Source organism: Tursiops truncatus, chromosome 4, assembly GCF_011762595.2.
Source record: "Tursiops truncatus isolate mTurTru1 chromosome 4, mTurTru1.mat.Y, whole genome shotgun sequence".
In the NCBI taxonomy this organism is placed as follows: Eukaryota; Metazoa; Chordata; class Mammalia; order Artiodactyla; family Delphinidae; genus Tursiops; species Tursiops truncatus.
The window spans coordinates 46,120,651-46,139,982 of NC_047037.1; the positions used below are offsets into that span (position 1 = coordinate 46,120,651).

General features: G+C 39.6%; 1 protein-coding gene across 1 annotated transcript in view; it reads left to right on the plus strand.

The window, feature by feature from the left end:
- LOC117312133 (uncharacterized) overlaps positions 1–19,332 on the plus strand; it is a 125,736-nt gene that overhangs the window by 105,272 nt on the left and 1,132 nt on the right. Inside the window, exon 11 of the mRNA XM_073804636.1 lies at positions 15,046–15,158. The gene's annotated coding sequence lies outside the window, so the exon portion shown is untranslated. The remainder of the gene's footprint in view (positions 1–15,045; positions 15,159–19,332) is intronic.

Below are 19,332 nucleotides of genomic sequence, written 5' to 3' on the forward strand. Positions count from 1 at the left end.
AGTGTAATTCGATGAGTCAAAGATTTACTAATAACTTACTGATATAATCTATCGAGTGGTTTCTTACTCCAGACTATAGCAGTATATAGTTGGCATCTTTAAATTTCATAATTTGTTTTCAGTACAGAAATATATTGGAGTTGGAATACAGGGCTAAGTGACTGTTTCCTTTGTGACTTAACAATGATACTGTGAGAGCTTACGTTTTATGGTGTTTTTTTTTTGAGGTATGCAGGCCTCTCACTGTTGTGGCCTCTCCCGTTGCGGAGCACAGCCTCCGGACGTGCAGGCTCAGCGGCCATGGCTCACGGGCCCCGCCGCTCCGCGGCATGTGGGATCTTCGCGGGCCAGGTCAGGAACCCGTGTCCCTTGCATCGGCAGGCGGACTCTCAACCACTGCGCCACCAGGGAAGCCCGGTCCCTTACATTTTATCAACAGCATTTATACAACCTCATTTTATTTTGGAAACAATTCCACTTCGTCAGTATTTTGGCATTTGTAATGATATGAGGGAAATATTTTTAGAATGCTTCATGAGGAATATTATCAGAAAAGTTGCTTTTCTCTCTGCACACGGTCCGCCCTGTGGTCCCAGCAAAGGTCAAAGTCGGGGATGTGAAATAGAAAAACACTTGACAAACCCAAAGATGTGTAAAGCCGGCCCCTTTCATCTCATGTAGGAAAGGGAAGGAGAAAAGGCTACAAAATGAGGGGAGGTGGGGGCTTCCCTGGTGGCGTAGTGGTTGAGAGTCTGCCTGGCGATGCAAGGGACACGGGTTCGTGCCCCGGTCCAGGAATATCCCACATGCGGCGGAGCGGCGGGGCCCGTGAGCTATGGCCGCTGAGCCTGCGCGTCCGCAGCCTGTGCTCCGCAATGGGAGAGGCCACAACGGTGAGAGGCCTGCGTGCCACACACACACACACACACACAAATGAGGGGAGGTAATTGGTGAGACATGGCTGCAATGCCGTTCTTTCTCTGGATTGAATACCCCGGAGGACATCTGGGGCAGTGGCAGCCATTTTGAGAGGAAATCTGAAAGCAGAGCTGTACTCTGGTCTCCCGTTGAAACGTAGGAATAGAGTAAAAGTGGAAGCAGGACGTTTGTGTCCTGCTTGTAATAATTGTGTAAAGTTCCATGTGACTTGGAAAGGCTGCAGATGTTCTCTTGGCCCCTACAAGAAAGCAGAAGGTTGAGAGCCATTGGCTTACTCTGATGCTATGAAGTGGAGAATATAGACAGGACTCAGAGAGCTCTGAATCAGTGAGAACCAAGGTTGGGTCAAGTCCTTAGGGGAGGGCAACTCCACAGCTATTTTAGTTCTCCCCTGAACTCATGGAAACTGCTCCAGACTCCTGGGTTATCTAACTATGTCTGTTCTGAATGCACACTGGTCTAGAGTAAGTGGCAGCTGAATGGTTTAACGTGGATGATTCACACTGAGAGGCGTGGACTAGAAAGACCATGTGGTCAGACAGACCTCATCTGGTTCCAACACTCTCTAGTTTGTTCTCCTTAAACAAGTCATTTAACACCTCTCAGCTGAGAATTCTTCTCTCAGCCTCAGACACTTACATCTAGCTCTTAGAGCAATATAAAAATTAACTACATAACTCTACTCATTAATTTTGGTCTCTTTGGGTCATTGCAGAACTGGACCTGGTCTATAGTGAGTGCTTATACTGGTCTATAAGCAACTGTTGAATGAATTGAATGAATGTCTCAGTTGAATGAATTGAATGAATGTCTCGGCCAAGAGGCTTTTAGCTACAAGTGGCAGACGACCCAACTCAGATGCTCTTCAAGATGAATAAAATTTTAATATATAGGAAACATAATTGAGAAAGTCCAGAAACTTGGCAATGATCAATTATGGTTGAATTGATAGCCCTGTTTTTGTTTTTTTTTAATCTTTTGTAATTCTCTGACTTTGACCTCCTGCCCATGCTGACTTCTTCATAGCTGTACTGATGGCTGCAAGAGTCCTAGACAAAGAAAATTCAGAGAAAAAGAGGACATTTTTGGTGATTCTATCTTCGGAGTGAGGAAATATCTTTCCCAGAACTCCCATCAAAGTTCTCTTCTTGTCTCATTTGACCAAATTGTAACACATGCTCATTTTTGAGTCAAACTCTCAATTAATGCAGTGCACTGACTGCTCAAGGCCTGGGTTCCTGTGCCCGTCACTTCAGGGACAAAGGGATTATCCTTAGAATAATCAGTCTCTGAAGCTAGCAGAAGGGCCAGCTCTGCCTGAAGCACCTGGGTCATATGTGGGAGGGGTGGGTACTTGAACCCAAATTAAGGTACTTTTTGGAAGGAGAAAATGGATGCTGGTGACACAGTCAACCACTAATGTTTACCACAATATGTAAGCACCAGCACCGTATTTGACAGGTAGTGGGCTCTCAATTAATGCTGCCTTCGTTTCTCTTATAAGCAGGACTTGTATAAGAACTCAAAGAAAGTGAACACGTTTTCTGGGGTGGACAGTAAGTAGATTAGTGGGATTGGAGGAGGATGGAGAGTATATCAGTCAGAATCCCAGTAGCAAACACATAATACACTCAGATGAGGCAACTGAGGAGAATTTTTACAAAAGGGCTATTTACAAAGCAAAGGGAACCAACCAGGGATAGAGAGGCACTGCAGTGTTGGCAATGAGGGGTGTGTTACTACCCCTAGGACTGAAGGGGCAATGGGAGGAAACTGTTAATAAACCTGGACAGAGTAGCTCTCAGTTGGTCTCAGTGGTAGGGGTGGAAGTGGGGGAAGGGAGGGGATTTTTCCTCTTAGGGTACATTTGGCAATGTCTGGAAACATTTTAGATAGTCATGACTTATGAGATGCTATTGACTTCTAGTGGGTAAAGCCCAGGGATGCTGTTACACAGATCCATACAATAAAGTATTATCCTGCCCAGAATGTCAATAGTGTCAAGGTTGAGGAACCCTATACCAGAGAAAGCACTGTGAAAACAGAGGGATGCTCAAAGTCTGGCCTTTGCATATAACTCCAAGCAGCCAGAGACAGGGAGAGAGCTCGAGCAAGAGATACATTCCCTGCCTCCTGCTGGCCCATATCCCCGTGGCTCCCCCTGAGTAGCAGGCTCATTTTTGTAGTTCAGCAATTGTTTAACTGGTTTTGGTGGCCTTCGAAAGCCTATCCATTGGATGGAGACCAAACCTATTATAGAAAGGGTCATCATATGACTATTACCTTCTTCAGTTTTGCATAGGGGTTAATAAGAAAATAGTCAGTTGAGACTGTCCTATGTAAAGAAATGAAAGACTTAATTTTCACTGATTTTTGCCACTCTGGCCTCTGACCAGCATGTTTGAGAATTAGACATATATACACTATTGATACACTATATGTACCCATATGTACACTATTTATACTGCATGTATAAAGTAGATAACTAATGAGAACCTACTGTATAGCACAGGGAACTCTACTTAGTGCTCTGTGGTGACCTAAATGGGAAGGAAATCCAAAAGAGAGGGGATATGTGTATACGTATAGCTGATTCACTTTGCTGTGCAGTAGAAACTAACACAACATTGTAAAGCAACTATACTCCAATAAAAATTTTAAAAAAGAAAGAGAAGTAGACGTAGGTTTTTTTTTTTTTGCCTTATTATAGATTTTTTTCCCCTTAAGTAAGTATGGAGCAAACTTTTGTGTAGTTTATTATCTGAGCTTGTTATTTATCAATAATTAATTAGAAAAAGTATAAGTGGAAAATACAGACGTTTACTCCTTTCTTACTTCATGCACTTTTGAAGGTGTTCACCCTGTTGTCTGAGACATTCCACTTCAGGGTGTTTCAGTTGGAGGATAACTTGAAAGAAGACGCTCTGAAACTTAAACAAATTAAAGTAATTTAAGACCTTGCACCCCTTGGCTAAGTAGAAGTAAAGCCATGCCGGACAGAATGATCACCAGGTCTACAGCCATGTGAAGACATTCAAGGCTCTTTTCAGTGAGATTCAAGATAAAAGCAGACTTATGAGTGAAGTAAGAAGCCTAATTTTGTGCTACGGATAATAATTAGCTTCTTGTTTGCTTCTTTCTGGAATTTTTACTATTAGATTTATTTATTTACAGCTAAATGAACGAAGTCATCTAACATATTGTAAACAAACATGGGCATATTTATCAAATTGTATCTGTGGAATGTCTTGGAGATTTGTAATTATTTTATCTTAAAATTCAAACCCAAACAACTGCTTGGTTCATGCAGTTCTAGTAAGTTAGTAGCGAGGAACAGAGGCACAGTCTGGGAGACCCTTATAACTCACTTAGGATGTGCCCCCCCCCCATACCTACAGTGATGGAAATGACACGTGCAGCCCACGGAAGTAAAAAAGTAAATGTGCTGACAGATGCATCCTGGACCTAGAAAAACCTGTGTAGAAATACAAATCTGGAAGATTTGTAGTAAAAGTTTTTCGGTTACTCCACCTGAATTTCTGTGTGAAGCTATAGGAGTTTTGAGGGGGTTTTGTTTGTTTGTTTGTTTGTTTGAAGCAAGCTGAATAGCAAGGTATTAACTAGAGACCACAAAAACTTCAAGGGAAGTATGCAGAGAAATTCATTTAGCCTGCTGCTTATCCCTCAGCTGAAAGAGCATGGTCTCTGTTTTGTTTTTGATAAGACAATGAATTGAAATTAAGATTTGGATATCAAAAAGAAGTTAGAATTTCAGGAGATGAACCCAAACCACTAAAACCCTGAGAGATAAAAAGGTGTTCTTTTTAAATTTCATTATTGTGTCTCCTTTTCCAGCCTCCCCACTGTCCAACAAAATCCTTCAGAAAGTAGTTACATGTCAAAATCAAACATAGTGAGGCACATTTTTTTTCCTAAAGAGAATATACTCAGAATATTTTCAAAGCTTCTTTAAGAACGGAGGCAGATACTGACAACCTTGAAAACCTTGAAGTGAGAGTCCAGGGAGGGGTTTAGTGCAAAACCTCCTGCAGAAAGCTCACATGAGGCACCAGAGAGGTCTGGTGAGAGAACATTACTTTGTGGACATAGATGCCCAAACTTTACCTTCACTCCCCCAACCTTTACAATGGAACCATTCCTTTGAACAACCAGGAAATAAACTCAACTTTAGCTTCAGTGTTTTCCAATGAAGCAACCTACCAATTATACCCGAAGACACTCCCTCACTCCCCTGTCACTCCAGGCCAGCACCTCTTGTCACACTCTACGTAACACTCCAATGCGTTCCATATGTGCCTATGTCTGTGTACAAATCATCCATAATACACACTTTGTTTTTTTTTGAGTGGAGACATTACTCTGTATTCCAAGTTGTCTAAGGCTATTCCGTATGATGAATGTGCTGATAACTTTCTGCTATTATTCATCTATTTGGCCAATCACCTCTCAGCATGTCTTCTAGCTCCGATGGCACACACAATCACAGCTTATCTCTTGATCATACATTGTAGCTCAACACAATTTTATCTCTGAAACTACGTACTGTAGCAGGTGTATCTTCCATTATGCCTCTGCCCTTTTTATTCATCTTCCTGGACTGGGAATCCTAAAAGTGGCAATCTTGGAAAGCAAGGTAATGAATCACAGGTCCTACGACACATCTGCTCTCCTTCTAGACCATATAAAAGTGCTTGCTATAAAAGTGATGGATTCCCTAAGCTTGTTGTTCATCTCCTGTGACACACTCCACTCCGTGTTCAAGTTCTATCTGACTCTCTGTATAGCCCTGTGGAATTTGGAGCTTAGGGAACCAGCACATACATACTGATATGTTTGCTATTGCTTTTGCTGTGAGTAATAAAGGCCCTTGTTTCTGACAGAGAGTCTTGTGTCTAGCAACCACAGAACTGCAGAAGGCTACTTGCTCACTTTGCATAGCTATTTCATTCAGTGTTCTACTGCTTCCATCCTCCCTCCACTCTGTCAAACTCATTTAAGTAGGATAGAATCTCCACAGCTGTGAGCCCGTACATCTACCTAAATGCACGGGCATTCCCTTCTACCCTTCCTTCCCTCCTGGCTTCCTACCGGTTTTACCTATCTATCTATCTATCTATCTATCTATCTATACATCCATCCATCTCTACTTATCTGTCATCTACCATTTTTTTCATTTATTCAACAAATGTTTACTGAGCATCTCCTTTCCTTCAGGCACTGTTCCAGAATATGCAAATTCAGGAGCAAGCACAACCAGCTAATATCTCTCATTGTTGTATCTTTATCTTCATCTTTATTTCAAAAAAAATATTAAAAAACAGATTTCAAGGAATACATACAAATAGCACAGTCCATACTAGATATAGGTAAAGAAGAGATGAAAAACAAAGAGAAAAAGGGGAACAGTGCTTAGGGGTGAGATTAATACAAAAGATGAAACATACTTGTTTTTGCTGCAAATTTGGCTCTAAGGTTTATGCTGAAAATTTCTAAGTTCTCTGGGTACGGAAAAGCTTCCTAGAATGGGCACATCTTTCAAGAAGGCCTAATGGCCAGGCACATAATTATCTTCCTTGTGAGATTCTTTCGAGTTGAAAGTGCTCTGCTATTCTGTGGGGGCATCTAATCATGGGGACCAGGATTAAACCGCAGAGTAAGAGCTCATCTAAGCCATGCCCATTTCCTGGGCTTAGGCTCTTCATTCATAAATTGGTCTATTGTACTCTATAGCTTGCGTGTCTTCACTACTGTGGTATTATCTGTGTCACAGTATACAAATGCAGAGACATATGAAGGTCAAGAGTGATTATGACTCTAATCTGAGAGAGAAAAAAATGGCCCTTCGGATAGATTCCTGTATGTGTAGAAAATTCATATTAATTCCTTCACTTGTCCTTCATGGTACCCAAGTGCTAGCGTTTCAGCTCCTTAAGATGCTAACTTGTTCTTTAAGACATCCTTCATATATTAAACTCTTGCAGTAAGGGTTGCTCAGTATGTTACTTGTTCATAAAGGACATCTGCATTTGTCTAAATGCTTATTTAAAAAAGAAATTGGGATTTAGTGCTTGTCGGCACTAATGGAATCAATGGTACTTTAATATGTGTTAATGGTACTTCAGTTCACTTAACAGCAGAAAACAGTGTGGTTATTAACCAAACACACTGTTGTTCCAAATGAAAGAAAAAGTGTATGGAATCTAGAAAAGGCAAAGATGGCACATGATTGTGCTAGTGTGAGGTCATTTGAACCTAAACGAAATGTATGCATTTTTCTTCTTTGCTGTGTTTTAGTCCAAAGGGTAAACAAAATTGTAATGGCAGGGGTTGGTGAAGCTATCATGCATCTTATCAAAATTGAAGGTAAGGGCTTCCCTGGTGGTGCAGTGGTTGAGAGTCCGCCCGCCGATGCAGGGGACACGGGTGCGTGCCCCGGTCCGGGAAGATCCCACATGCCGCGGAGCGGCTGGGCCCGTGAGCCATGGCCACTGAGCCTGCGCGTCCGGAGCCTGTGCTCCGCAACGGGAGAGGCCACAACAGTGAGAGGCCCGCGTAACGCAAAAAAAAAAAAAAAAATTGAAGGTAAAAGAACTTGCTTAATGCTCCTCTGTGTGAAATTTCAGTGAGATGCTAACCGTCAGCTGCCAGCTCTAGGAAAGGGTTTTTCCTCCCCATTGATGTAAATATCTTTAAAAGACCAAGTGAATAAGAGGGCAATAAGGGAACGTGTATTCTAGAAGAGCAGAGGAGGGCAGTGCATTTGGTTAGACCTCAGCTTATCGTATTAAACTCAACAAAATAAGAAGGCAAATTAATGGTTGAGGTCTTGACTCAAATACCTTGCTTTTGAACCTCCAAGTCTCCCTTTACCTTGCACCTGTATATAGAGTTTGTTCTTTTAGTGTTCATTTCTGGATGCATTCATTACATCTGGTGGCAGATTTTATAATTTAGACACTGCATGTTGTTAAGTCAAAGGCTAGAAATAATGTTATAAGAAAGTATGACATGATTACCTTCCAAAAGAAAGAACTACTTTTCCAATTGCTATCTATATCAAAATGATCCTAAATACTTCCTAATATGGCTGATTCTTAGCTTTTTTAAAGTCTGGTGAAATGTTTCTGCAGCTAAAAGATTAGTCAAGCATTTTGAATTAGTGGAGAATGTGCTACACTTTTGGAATATTTTGTGTAGTTATTGGAAAATATTTATTTTGTTCATCTCTCCTTAACATTTGTGTTATTCTTCTTTGGGATGGAATATAATAGACTTACATCCTTGGCTGAAAGAAGAAGTCACTTGAATTCTTACAATTGATTTTTAAACTTTTACTTACTGGTTTGTGGACTCTAAAAGGATCATCTCTGAAGTAAAACCTTTCTCAAGTCTTGTATAGAATGCATAATTTTTGGCATTGTTGGAAACTGAAAGAATGTCTAATGATTAAATGTTTGAAATACTAAATTAGAAATCAGGAAACTTAAGGTATTATCTCAGCTCAACACACCGTGGTCTCAGATACTGTGCATTGCTGAGTTGTTACAAAACCCAATAAGGCAATTTTAAGAAAGTGCTTTGTACTTTTTGGAAGAAAGTTTTTATGTCAATATAAAGCATCAATATGAGTCGCTTGAAGTTCCATTGCCTGAAATCTGGGAGTCAATACAGTATTCGCTATTGCTAGTGTCTAGTTACATAAAACACTCTAAGATTATACTGTCAATTTAATATCCATGCAGGGTTTTTGTTAATGCACACTCTAAAAGGGGATGCTAAACAATGAGATCAATGAACTATTAGATACCACTCTGTATGTGGGCAACATTTCTTCCTGTATCATCCCTCCTAGTTTCCTAAAGAAACATTTTCCTATCTTGAATTTCAACAGGTTATATTTACTTTCACATCACAGAGACAAACATAGTGTCTATTTTTTTTCTCTTTTTAAGAACAATGGAAAACAAAAATCAGTGGTTTTGAATATTTCTCAAAGGGAACCAATAATTCCACTGTGAAACTACACCAGGCTGCTGGACATGAGTCCAACAGCAATGAATTAAATCAATAATGCCACAGCTTCCGCCCAGAAAGATTAGACTGCCTAGAAGGCAAGTATATATGTAACACCATTTCTGCCACAAGACTGTAGCTATTTTCAAATTTTAAGAAAATGCATTTCAGGTAGCATTCTTAGCATTTTAACATGGTTCTTCAGTGTTCTCTTCAGGGTGAATATCTATCATCCTACAAAATGAGAATTCAGGGCACATGTCAAACTTTCAAAGAGGGACACTGGGAGGTGATAATGCCCAAAAGATAAATTGGAACGTTACCGTAGGTATTAGCCCGTGTAAATGCTGCTTTCAATTTGTGTAGCAGCCACTGTAGCACTTTCAGAACAAGATAATGAATTAAATGTAATTCTTGGCTGTCCCCTGAAGTCCTAATAAGAACCAAGCCGCTGAATCCAAACTGATTTGAAACCTGTCCTGGAACCATGACATAGATGCCTCACTTTCATTCTATAATTGAGCCAAGACAAGCTTTAATATAGCTTAATTTCTATCCTTGAAGGCACTGACAAGAATGGCTCTTGAATTATAGCAAAATCTCATGTGTTTTCTTGTTTTATGAAGGACTCAATAAATGCCAAGACTTGTCCTTGGTTCTCATTTCTTAAGTGGGATGGTGTTTATATTTTAGCCCAGAGAGGCATTGCTATTATCTTATGCATCCTTTTTTTTATCTGTTAACTAACATAATAATGGCAGTATAAATCAGCTCATTTGTTAAATGGTTCTCTAGGCTGGCCTTAAGAAAACGTTAGTTTTAGGTAAAACACTTCAATCACTCAACATGACCTCACCTGATACAGTCTGGTACTCTGAAGGATATAAATAAGATATTTCTCATCTTAAGGAGCTCACAATAAATTTAGATGGAGGAAGTGGAGAGTAAAATTGAAACACTTGGATATTAATATGAAAAAATTTTTAGCATATGAAATTCATTTTAAGTGGACAGAAAATGTTGCAGATTTTGTTTGTTTGGCCTTCCAATATTAGCTATTGCTATGAGTGTATTGAGAAGGAGTTTGCAATGAGGAAAAATTGTGAGGTTGAGTTAAGAAGGGCTTATCTTCTTTGGAATATGCAAGTTGATATTTTCTAAATTCAACTTGTATTTTAATTCGTGTTTTGCAGGGCTTTTCCAAAATTGGTTCAACCAACCAGTAAATCAAAAAGGATTGATTAAAGCATTTCATTGCAAGGCACTGTTTATAAAAAAGTAAGAAGATAGCATCATTTAGGTTTGAATGATGTACAGAGAGAACCAGCTTATGGAGTCAAGATTTTCTAAAAGAAGAGGCAGAGTGACTCAGAGCTCCCTCATCCGCAACCAAGTCATCAGAGCAACTCCACTTCCATGAGGGCACCCAGGTTACTGCTTTACCTTTTTTGAAGCTCTTGCTGGCCCTGAGACCACAGTCTTACACTTCTCTATCTGATCTCTTGCCTCTAACTACTTTGCAATTTGCCCTCTTGAATGTCTCTGTAACCAGAGTCCAAGTTCTACCCGACTCTGAGTGTCTCATCATCCAGTCTCCAGGGTCATTCCAGCCAGTGGCCCAGGCTCTTGTGGGATTTCCACTATTTAAGTCTGTGTGGAAGTTTCCCTCCCATTATCCTCCAGATGTGTTAGGTTCAAACCCTCAGTGTATGATACTCTTCCTAGTACCAGGTGGGCCTTTGAGACTTGCAGAATTCAGGCCCAGGACGTGGTCTCTAATTAGCAGGTGGATCTCTCTTTTGAGCACTGACACTGAGGGAGTGGCCCCAGTAAGTTATGCTGAGCCTCCAGCGACCACAGCATAGAGGTCAGGGTCCCGTATCCTTCCGGAAGGAGAAGGAAAGCTGTGGCCTCTGCCTCATTTGCCAGGGGGCCTGGCTACTCTTGTTTGTGTGACTTCTGTGGAATTAATATAAGTCAGATAGCATTCTTTCTATTGAGGCTCTTACAACCAAATACTTAAGACAGTATAAAGCCAGAGCTTTTCTGGATTTAAAGAAATGGAGTCATTTTAAGAAGAAAGAAAATTGTAGCTTCTGGAAAAACAAGGTAAAAAAGCAATGAGATCTGAACAGTAGTAAATGTATTGTTTTATTCAATGAGAGAGAAGACAAAAAATTATTATATACTTAACGATTTCCTAAAAGCACAGCTTTATTTATTTATTTTTGTACTTAGTCTCTGCTTGTGGTTTGGGACATTTCATTAAAAAAATGTTAAATAAAATGTTCCCTATCTATAAAAAACAAAAACAAAACAAAACAGAAGAATATCTTTGCATTAACAAAAGGCATGATGTAGAAAATAACTTGGCATTGATGGAGTCCAGACAACAGCAGAGTTGCTTGGGAGAACCTGGGGTCAAGCATCAGATTGGCATATAGTCTTGAGAGCAGGGCCACATCACACAGTAAACAGGAATTCACACAAGGAAGCGCCGAGAGTCCCAGAGGGAGATTCAGGATACTAAAATCAGGATCCCGCATTGATAATCAAATGGGAATTCATGTGTCATGAAAAAGAACAGGGCTATCAGGCAAGGTGGCTCTTAACAGATTTCTTCAGTATCAGCCAGCTTTCACTGGTCCAATCTAATTTGTAAACAGATAAACCAATGGTGTCTTCAGTGTAGCTGAGGCTTCTGACACAATCTCTGTGACAAAATTTCATTATGTGAGGATACGAAGAGAAATAGGCACATAAAAACTAGTCAAATAAATCCATATATCTAAAATACATTCTATGTTTCTTGTAATCTATTCATCACAGGTGTGAGAAAGAATCCCTTCAACAAGAAAAAATTGTTTAAAATTGGATATTCATTCCAAAGTATGAAGATCCTATATCTTTTATGGTTCCCTCTTACATTATCCATCAAACAGCAAATAAAGTCATGTGCAGAGGTTTGGGGAGAGTCCCCAGTGAGGGCTACTGTGAAGACAAATGGTTAATGTCTGCTCTCCCAGCTGCTCAGTTAATTACTGTAATAGAAAACATCTTGAGGGAAAACACTGCATACAGTTATTAGCAATTAACCCACAACTCTAAAAATCACAATTCTTACTAATAATAGAACATTGCCCAGCCAGCCTCATTATAATCTCTACACAAGAGTCTTGTATTTTCAGAAAATGTGAAATCTTGTAGGTTACTACTATTTCAAATGCAAATAGGAACTTGGGATGATGAATATGACATTGAGAAATGCAAAATGGAGTAGAGAAACAGAGAGGCCATGATTTATGTGGTAATAAACTAATTCCCAGACATGCAAAAGATTCAGATATATTAGTCAAAAGAACTTCCCTCTGAGTGTTTACTACAATTACAGGGCCCGGTGGTGTTAATGGTTGATGGTACTAAAGTGGTAAAGAAGGTAGGATAAAGAATGCAGGGCAGGAGAAATCCGTGAACTAAAATAAACAGGTATGGTATTGCTTTGTTTTTCTTTGAATCATGGAATCTTCTTAGACACAGCAGGTCATGAAGCTCCAATGCTTTTCCTCCCATTTGGATATGTTTCATCTACTGTTCCCCATACTGTTGACCTCATTCAATGCTTACCAGTCTTCTTGCCTTTCTAGAACACACTAAGTTTATTCTTGTCTCAAATTCTTAACACTTGCTCTTACTTCTATCTGTAATATTGGTCCCTCAGGTTGGGTGTGACTGCCTCCTTCTAAGAATGCAGATATCTACATAGAAAAGGCCTGATCACACTACACAATAGCCTGCCTCTCCTTTCTCTTTCTGTTCTATAACATTCTCCTATTTTTCCATACATATACATCTATCTGATAGAGTAGCCTATTCTATTATTTCTTAATGTATCATATTAGGCAGTATTTATGGACTTCCTCCCTATTTTGGATCCATTATACCTCACTCCAAACCTTGCTTTCCACTATGCCTTCAGTAGTTGTTTCACAAATCTGTGTCAATATTTGCATTATTTTATAGATGGCATATTGTTTGCAACTACACCAAATAATGTCAGGATATTTACTTTCTCAGTAAACTTTGTTTTTCCTTCAGTTAATAATTTTCTTGTGTTTTTTGCTCATTGATCAGTAGTTAGTTTTCTCCCCAAGTGTTCTAATGCCTAGAAATCATTTCTGTAACTCCCAAACACATTAAATGACCCTCCTCCCCTTTTATCTTCCAGAGATTTTTCCTATATTCTCTACTTACTCGCTGGCTGTAGGAGGCTTTTTAATTTTGGCTCACAGTTTGGGTTGTAAAACTTCCCTTTGTCACCTTCCTGAGAATACTCTTTTCCATATTTTCTGGTTTCCGTATTTTCCTTTCTTAGCTCACGTCCTCATTTTGCTGGGATATATCCTCCACTAGCTTCCTATGAAAGTATATGTGAGTGGTCAGTTTTTTTGAGCTTTTGTATATCTGAAATGTCTTTCTCTTAAACTTGATTGATAGTTCAGACTAGTATGGAATTGTAGGTTGAAAACCATTTCCCTCAAAACTTTGAGGTTATTATTCCCCTATTTTATATCACTTGGTATTTGTTTTCAGAAGCCCAATGCTATTCTGAATGATGTCCTTCGTATTGTACTATCTCTGTCCCTTTTAGAATTTTTTCTCTGTCTCTGCTGTTGTGGAATTTCAAGATGATGCATCACTGTGAGTTGTTGTCCCACAAACTCTGTGTACTTGGTCCATCTGGAGATTCACGTCTTCCGGTTCTTAAGCTTTTTTGTTTGATGATTCCTCACCTTTGTTTTCTCTTCTCCTCTCTTTCTGCTTCTCCTGGATTAATCCACTCATTTTATTTCCTTTTATTTCCTAGTTTCTCTCTCTTCCTCCCTGCCTCTGTCCGTCTGTCCCTCTTTTTACCTTCTGAGAGATTTCCTTGATTTTCTCTAACCTTTCTATGGAATGTTTTTTCACTGCAGTTATCCTATTTTTAATTTCAAAAAGATATTTCTCACAGTGTTCCTTTTCCATAGCAAAACACTTTTTTGTGTATGTGAATGTAATATATCCACTTTCTTAAGATAATATTTATAATTTGGGAGGCAGGGGATTTTTTTCCTTTTCTTTCAGGTTTCTTTTATCTGTTATTTTCATGTGGTCTCTACATACTGGAAGCTTTCTTTATATCTGGTGACCCTTAGCTGATTATGTTTAAGAGTAAGCACTACAAAGATTATTAGAAAGAAGTTCTGCTTTTGTGGGTGGGTGTAGTCAAGTGGTAGACTTAACTGGAAGATTATCAATCACTGACCTTTTTACTGGGGTCTCGAGAAAACAGTCCTCCAACCTCCTGCATGGTGCATGATATACAGTTGGATATAGGTTTTCTGGGACCACAGGTGAGAAGGGCCATGAGAGGGCTTCAGTTTATTCTGTGGACGTTCCACCTAGTGCTCTTGCGTTAGCCCTCTGCCAACCTCTGTTTTCCACTGTGTCAAGGATAAACCCCTGTAATTCAATTTTTTCAGAGAATACATCACCTGGGTCTTGAGGGGTCTAAGGAGAGGGAACATCAACTACCCAATATATTTTACAAGCATACCCCTCATTTTAGGCATCACTCACTCCTTCCAGGTTTCTTCAAGCACCAGATTTCTCAGATGTTCTCTCTGGGGAACTAGCTCACTTCTCTCCTCCTAGGCATTGCCTTTTACAGGCACCTACCTTGTAACTTTCGTGACTTCTATCTACCAATGCAGTTAGTAATCCTGCATCAGGCTTCTATCTTCCAAACTCTTCTTGAAATAGTTGACTAGTTGTCTCCTCTCTCGTTCGTATTGGAGGATAGTAACTAAAAACATTTCTTTACTCTTCATTTAGTAAAATTTGGGGAGGGAACAGATGTAAAATATTATGATCAATTCACTGTATTAAACTGAAACACTATATTTTTTTCAGGACAGAGCATCTATTTTTTAAACTAGTTGCTACGTTTATCTAAAACAGTGGTTGTCAAGCTTTAGTGTGCATCAGAATCATTTGAAGGGCTCGTTAAAACGAATTGCTATTGCTCACCTCCAGACTGGCTGATTCAGTAGTTCGGGGATGGACCTGAGAACTATTTCCAACAAGATCCCAAGCAATGCTGATGCTGCTGGCTCGGAAGCCACACTTTGACAAACACCAATTTATATGTAAGGACTTCTGGTTTAATTTACTCTGGTTCTAGTCTTTTGTATTCAGAAGTATGTGCCTGCTGATCTCCTAATCATCTTTTATCACCTACCCCGTATACATCCTCTGGAAGGCTTTGCAGATCATATACAAAGCATATCCTCCCTCAAACTAACCCCTTTCTCCTCTATATTTTGTTTTTGTTTTTTTTTTTTGCGGCACGCAGGCCTCTCACTGTTGTGGCCTCTCCCGTTGCGGAGCACAGGCTGCGGACGCGCAGGCTCAGCGGCCATGGCTCACGGGCCCAGGCGCTCCGCGGCATGTGGGATCTTCCCGGACTGGGGCACGAACCCACGTCCCCTGCATCGGTAGGCGGACTCTCAACCACGGTGCCACCAGGGAAGCCGTCTCCTCTATATTTTATTGCTACTTGTTATACTAATCACATAGGACAAGTCACATGTCTGACTTCCATAGAAGAAAGTAAACTCTTTGTGCGTGTAGCACCTGCCTTATTATTTATTTACCTTCTTCTCCTCCGCCTCCACCCTCCCTTCTCCCTCCAGTTTCCAACCTCCACTCTTTCCCCTTCTTCAATTCTCTTATGGGACTCATTGCCTCACATATAGAGGCATGATGAACGGAAGTTTTGTTACCACATGCAGTTGATACATAGGACATGGGTTTGGAACGGTTTCTCTCAGAAGTTGTGAATGTCTTCATTCATTCCTCAGTGTGTCATGTAACCGTTGGCAGGCACATTCTTGAAGTCAGGCGTGCAGCTTACAGCAGCTTTACTCAAAGTAGCTGATCTGTGAACTCTTCATTACCTGGTCCCAAGCCTACCTCAGAAGGAAATCAATGGACTGCATACTTCACTGGGAAAGTCTTGCCATTAAAATATATCAGCTGAACTAAATAGTGCACTTAGTGATGCAGTCTACTTTCATTCTGGCAAAAGCTTCTCATCTCGTCAGGGACGAGTATGAAACACGTTGCAGTTTGGCACCGGTCAGCAAACAGCACTTAAAAAATATATATAATTCACCTGTCATAAAATTTACCCTTTGAATAAGTGTACAACTCAGTGCTTTTTCATGTTTTCACAAAGTTATACAACCGTCACCACTACCTAATTTCAGAGTGTTTTCATTACTCCAGAAAGAAACCCTGTACCCATGAACACTCTCTATTTCCCACTGTCTCCCAGCTCCTGGTAACCACTAATTTACATTCTGTTTCTATGGATTTTTCTATTCTGTACTTTTCATATAGATGGAATCATAAATAAGTACGTGGCCTTTTGTATCTGGCTTCTTTCACTTAGCATAAGGTTTTCAAGGTTCATCCACATTGTAGAATATATCAATACTCCATTCCTTTTTATGACTGAATAATATTATGATGTATGGATATGCCACATTTTGTTTATCTGTTCATCAACTAATGGACATTTATGTTCTTTCCATTTTTTGGCTTTTATAAGTAACACCGTTACAAATATTCTTGTACAAGTTTTTGTGTGGACATATGTTTCTCATCCTCCTACAGTGGAATTGCTGGGTCATCTCGTAACTCTGTGTTTAATGTTTGGAGGAACTACCAAACTATTTCCAAAGTGGCTTCACGGTTTTACATTCCCACCAGCAACGTGTGAGGGTTTAAATTTCTCCACGTCATTGTCAATACTTGTTACTGTCTCTTTGATTATGACCATCCTAGTAGGAGTGAAGCTGTACCTCATTGTGGTTTTGAACTGCATTTCCTTAGTGGCTAATGATATTGAGCATCTTTTCAATGTGCTTATTGGATATTTATGCATCTTCTTCAAGAAATGTCTATTCAAATCATTTCCCCATTTTTATTGTTGCGTGGTGAGCATTATTTATATATACTGGCTACCAGTTCCTTATCAGATATGTGATTTGCAAATATTTTGTCCCATTCTGTGGGTTGTCTTTTCACTTTCTTGATAGTGTGCTGACTGCACTTTGTATACCATAGCACCGTAGCTGAAGCTGTCTGTCTCATATGCTTCAGAAAACACACAGTCAAAACTACAGAAAATGTTCCAGGAGCAAGCGTGTACTGTGTTTGTATGAAAGTGGAGGATAGTGAACTTTCAAATACACTAGCTTTGGGTTGGTGATTTAGAGCCTCAGCTATAACTTGGGCTTATCCTTCCAGAGAATAGCCGACAACGTTTCCTATCTTCTTATGTGGGGTTTAAATGGATAGGCTCAAGACCATATTAGCTTTGAGAATTTTTCCTTAGGGGGATATTTTTTCCTTATTTACACTGAGGTTCATGTGTCACTACTATGCTCAGTGATTCATTCTTGTGAAACCCTCCTCTGGTTTATCCATATTGAGTTGGAGAGGAATGGAAAATTCTATACTATCAATGATTGATTTTGATCTTTCCTGGTTGTGAATGCTTAGTTTATAAAAGGTGAGCTAATGGCACAGTATGAGTAGCTTATTGCAGCCAGGGCCTAAATAACTGGACCCACTATGAAGCACGCAGCAGGCTGTGTTGCTCCATCTGTGTGTTCTTTAGGATTAGATCTAGTCAACATTAGCATGGTTAGTTGTTGAGGCATTGACAGTGGCTGTTAGGATTTGATCAGTTACCCAAGGCATTCAGACATTAAAAATTGGAATTCAGAATAAAAGCTTCCAGGGAAGGGATTTTTGTATTCACTTTTTCTTCTTTGACAGAAAAAAAAAATGTTAGGAAAAGTGGGATTTATGCAAATAATAGTAAAGAAGCTCTTTACATACAAAAATTAGCTTTAAGTCACCCCAGATAGTCAAAGCAATCTTGAAAAAGAACAAAGTTGGAGTCCTCACATTTCCTGACTTCAAAATATACTACAAACCAACAGTAATGAAGATGGTATGGTTCTGGCAAGAAGACAGATATATAGACCAATGGAATAGAATAGAAAACCCAGATGTAAACCCTTGCACATATGGCCAAACAATTTTGACGAGGATGCCGTAACTACACAATGGGGAAAGGGCAGCCTCTTCACCAAACGGTGCTAGGAAAACTGAATATCCACATGCAAGAGACTGAAGTTAAACCCTTATCTCACATCATACACAAAAATTCACTCAGAACCGATTAAAGACCTAAACATAAGACCTAAAACTATAAAAGTCCTAGAAGAAAACAAAGGGGGAAAACTTTAAGGCATTACATTTGGCAGTGATTTCTTGGGCATGATGCCAAACGCACAGGCAACAAAAATAAAAATAGACAAAGGGGACTACATCAGGCTTAAGAATTTCTGTGCATCATAGGAAACAATCAACAGAATGAAAGGCAACCTAAGGAATGGGAGGAAATCTTTGCAAGTCCTATATCTGATAAGGGGTTAATATCTAAAACATATAAGGAACTTCTACAATTCAACAACAAAAACAAATTACTTGATAAAAAATGGGCAAAGGATTTAACAGACAGTTCTTTAAGGAAGATATACAAATGGCCAACAAACACATGAAAAAATGCTCAGCATCCCAAATTGTAAGAGAAATGCAATAAAAGTTACAATGAGATATCATCTCACACCCGTTAGGATGGTGACTGTCAAAAGAATAGAAGATAAGTGTTGGCGAGGATGTAGAGAAATTGGAACTCTTGTGCGCTGTTGGTGGAAGTATAAAAAGGTGCAACTGTTATGGATAACAGTATAGAGGTTTCCCCAAAAACCAAAAATAGAATTACCATATGATCCAGCAATCCCACTTCTGAGTATATATCCGAAAAGAATTTAAAGCAGGATCTTGCAGAGATACGTGCACACCCACATTCATTGCAACATTATGCACAATAGCCAAGAGGTGGAAGTAACCCAAATGTCCATCAACAGATGAATGGATAAACAAAATGTGGCATATACCTATAATGGAATATTATGCAACCTTAAAAAAGAAGGAAATCTGTCACATGCTACAACATGGATGAATCCTGAGGACATTATGCTAAGTGAAATAAGCCAGTCATAAAAGGACAAAACCTGTATGATTCTACTCATGAAGTGGCTAAAGTAGTCAAAAGCATAGAAACAAAGTAGAAAGTTGTTTGCCAAGGGCTGAGCAGAGAGGTGAAGGGGGAATTCCTGTTTAATGGGAATAGAGTTTAAGTTTTGCAAGGTGAAAAAGTTCTAGAAATCTATTGCACAA